The 3,528-nt window shown below is 45.1% G+C and overlaps 1 long non-coding RNA gene across 1 annotated transcript; it reads right to left on the reverse strand.

Annotated features, from left to right (window-relative positions):
- Window positions 1-1,021: 1,021 nt before the first annotated feature.
- On the reverse strand, window positions 1,022-3,038 carry LOC311039737. The gene is made up of 3 exons (XR_014600195.1): window positions 2,914-3,038; window positions 2,089-2,151; window positions 1,022-1,395 (listed from the first exon to the last, which is right to left on the reverse strand). It is a non-coding gene; the product is annotated as an uncharacterized lncRNA (long non-coding RNA).
- Window positions 3,039-3,528: the final 490 nt, after the last annotated feature.

Here is a 3,528-nt window from a genome sequence, read left to right on the forward strand (position 1 = left end):
CAGACGCGGCTGTGAGGTCATCACAGAGGGAGGGGTCAGAGCAGACGCGGCTGTGAGGTCATCACAGAGGGGGAGGGGTCAGAGGCAGAGACAGATGTGAGGTCACGCACTGTGACATCACCTCCTGTGACGACCATCTGATCTTCACACCGCCCCCACCTGTGTGACTCTAGGGCCATCACACACACACACACACACACAGTGTGTGTGTGTGTGTGTGTGTGTGTGTGTGTGTGTGTGTGTGTGTGTGTGTGTGTGTGTGTGTGTGTGTGTGTGTGTGTGTGTGTGTGTGTGTGTGTGTGTGTGTGTGCGTGCGTGCGTGTACTCCATATGTCCCTACAAGTATAGTAGAATTTGTAGACATTGTGAGTAAAATATTTCCTCACAAAATATTTCCTCACAAGAGAAATGGTGGCTTTATGGTTCCAAATATTTTTAGGGTGAGGTTTACATTGGGAACAGATTGAGGTTGGGGGTTAGTGGTATAGGATGAGGCATTTAGACGTTACCATTAGGTGCTGGGGTTGGACTTATGGTTGATTTATACTAGCTGCATGCTACAAAACTCAAGGTAAATAGGTAGATAGATAGATAGATAGATAGATAGATAGATAGATAGATAGATAGAGTAGGTAGGTATAGGTAGGTAACGGGCGCACACACACACACACACACACACACACACACACACACACACACACACACACACACACTTACCTACATTCAGTATACTGTATGTACGTTGTTGACCTACATCAAAGGTCGACAACTTGTGTTACATTATTACTTGTGGTTCACTGTGTCGGATCCGTGCATTAACACATCCACCGCCAAGAACGTAGTCCTACGGTCCGTTAAATCCAACTGTTAAGCGCCGAGACCGTAGTGCTACGGTCCGGGTGCTTTTTCCTTTTTTTGATTTTTTTTTCTTCAATTTTCTAGGGGGACCATTTTCAGTGTAACACCACCGGAAGTCGACCGGAAGTGCGAAGTATGGCTTCATGTTGTGAAGATAGCCGGTCGTTGAGTCACAGAGCATATAAGATTTGATGCCATACTTATCGGGTCTTTAGAAGGAGTGTCATTGAAGTGAAGATTGCTCCAAATCAACTGGAAGCGGTTCCTGCTCATGGTCCTGCCGAAGAACGGTGTTACTAGGTTCTCATCGGTTGACCAGTAGTGTGAAAGCTCAGGTTTGGAAACAAGCCCAGACAGAAACAGCAGCCCCAGGAAACGCTTCAGCTCTACAACGGTCAATGCTGTCCAACGCTTTCCTCTGGCATGTGGCTTCTCTGAAAGTCTCTGCTTAGCATATGAGTTGGTTTGGTTGCATATCTCCTGGAGCAGAACATCAGGCAGGAGTAGCTGTAGAAAGTCGGCAGGGCTGTCGGATAGCTGTAAATATACATACATAAAATATCAATTTAGGCTTTTAGCAAACACTCGTATCCAGACAGAGCGACTACAAATAGCAGATCTACAAACTCACAAAGAGCTTGTAGATCTGCTATTTATATAAGGCATCCGACAATAGAACATAGTAAATATATAGGCTACATTATCATCATTCATAATCAGACAGAGTGTGTTGGTGGTGCTACAGTGTTGTGTGTGAATCTAGAGTCAGTCCAATTCAGATCAACACACAGGGGGGCTGTGTGCACATGCATCCCCCTCCAAAAAACGAATAAAAAGAGCAGATCTACAAACTCACAACGAGCTTGTAGATCTGCTATTTGTTACGGCACCACACACATGCATGATAAAGAATATAGCCTACATGTACCATTGTTTTGTGGGGTTTTAGCAATTGTATAAGGCATCACACAATAGAACATAGTAAATATATAGGCTATATTATCATCCTTCATAATCAGTGTCCCCATGCTACAGTGTTGTGTGTGAATCTACTGTCAGTCCAATTCAGATCAAAGAGGATTTTGAAAAGGTTTGTTGACATGAACTGGACATTTTTTATGGCACCACACACATGCATGGTAAATATATAGGCTACATGTACCATTGTTCTGTGGGGTTTTAGCAATTTTGTATTCCTGTGTACAAGTGTCATACAGAAAAAGTTCTTACCTCTGCTAGATGGTCTGGCCAGGGTTGTCCGGCCATCCTCCACATCCTCAACCATGTCAAAGTCTGAAATGAAATATCAAATACTTGGTAAATATTATGAACATCAAATCAATTTAGGTATTTAGCAAACACTCTTATCCAGACAGAGTGACTTACAATAAAGCACACCTGCCTACTCCCCCATAAAAATAGCAGATCTACAAACTCACAACGAGCTTGTAGATCTGCTATTTTTATAAGGCATCACACAATAGAACATAGTAAATATATAGGCTACATTATCATCATTCATAATCAGACAGAGTGTGTTGGTGGTGCTACAGTGTTGTGTGTGAATCTATAGTCAGTCCAATTCAGATCAAAGAGGATTTTTGACATGTCAACAAAAAGTTTGTTGACATGAACTGGACAAGACAGCATCAACATGTTGTTTATTTCTCAGACAAGGTCAGAGGAGAGTGCTTTGTGCACCTGCATCCCCCTCCAAAAAAAAATAGCAGCCATCTACAAGCTCACAAGCTTGTAGATCTGCTATTTTTATAAGGCATCACTCACCAGCACAGTAAATATATAGGCTAACATCATAATCAGAGAGGGTGTCCCCATGCTACTCTGTGTGTGTGTGTGTGTGTGTGTGTGTGTGTGTGTGTGTGTGTGTGTGTGTGTGTGTGTGTGTGTGTGTGTGTGTGTGTGTGTGTGTGTGTGTGTGTGTGTGTGTGTGTGTGTGTGTCTTGTAACTTGTAACTTATAAGCAGACCTGGCAACAACTTCTCGTGTCTAGTCCACCAAACACACACAATAAAACACAATCAAAAATAATCTTACCACTGCTGAAGTGAGCTCCGGGCTCCGGACGGGTCCTGCCGCTCCGACGAACACCATCGGTCGGTACCGCGGCAGTAGATGGGCCCGCTGCGGCCGTAGTAGAGGTCGCCCCCACTAACTGTTGCTTGTCCTCCCCGTCCACCGGAGTAGATGGGCCCGTTGCGGGCGTAGTAGAGGTCGCCCCGACTAACTGTTGCTTGTCCTCCCCGTCCACCGGAGTAGATGGGCCCAATCCCAGTAACTGGCGTAACCGCTTCTTATCGTCCACAAGCGGCGCTGGTTGCACTGGCACTGCTGGTTGTGCCCGAGTAGCCCGAGTCATCAACGACTCCAACAGTGTCTGCTGGCGTAGCGAACCGGACACTTGTTTGGCGCCCCTGTTTGAGTTTTTTTTTGCCCTCATATTATCACAGAGAGAGACAGTATTATCTTATACTACGCTATATCTGATCTCCTCTTTTCTTTTCTTCTCCTCTCCTCTCCCGATCACTATAACTGACCTCTCCTCTCTGCTCCGACCTCACCAAATGATCTCTCCTCTCCACACTCCTCTTCTCCCCGATAACTACAAGCTTTTCTCCTCTCTCTCCGACTACACCAAATGATCTCCTCTCC

Source organism: Gymnoscopelus microlampas (assembly GCF_963454915.1).
Source record: "Gymnoscopelus microlampas genome assembly, chromosome: 23".
Lineage (NCBI taxonomy): Eukaryota > Metazoa > Chordata > Actinopteri > Myctophiformes > Myctophidae > Gymnoscopelus > Gymnoscopelus microlampas.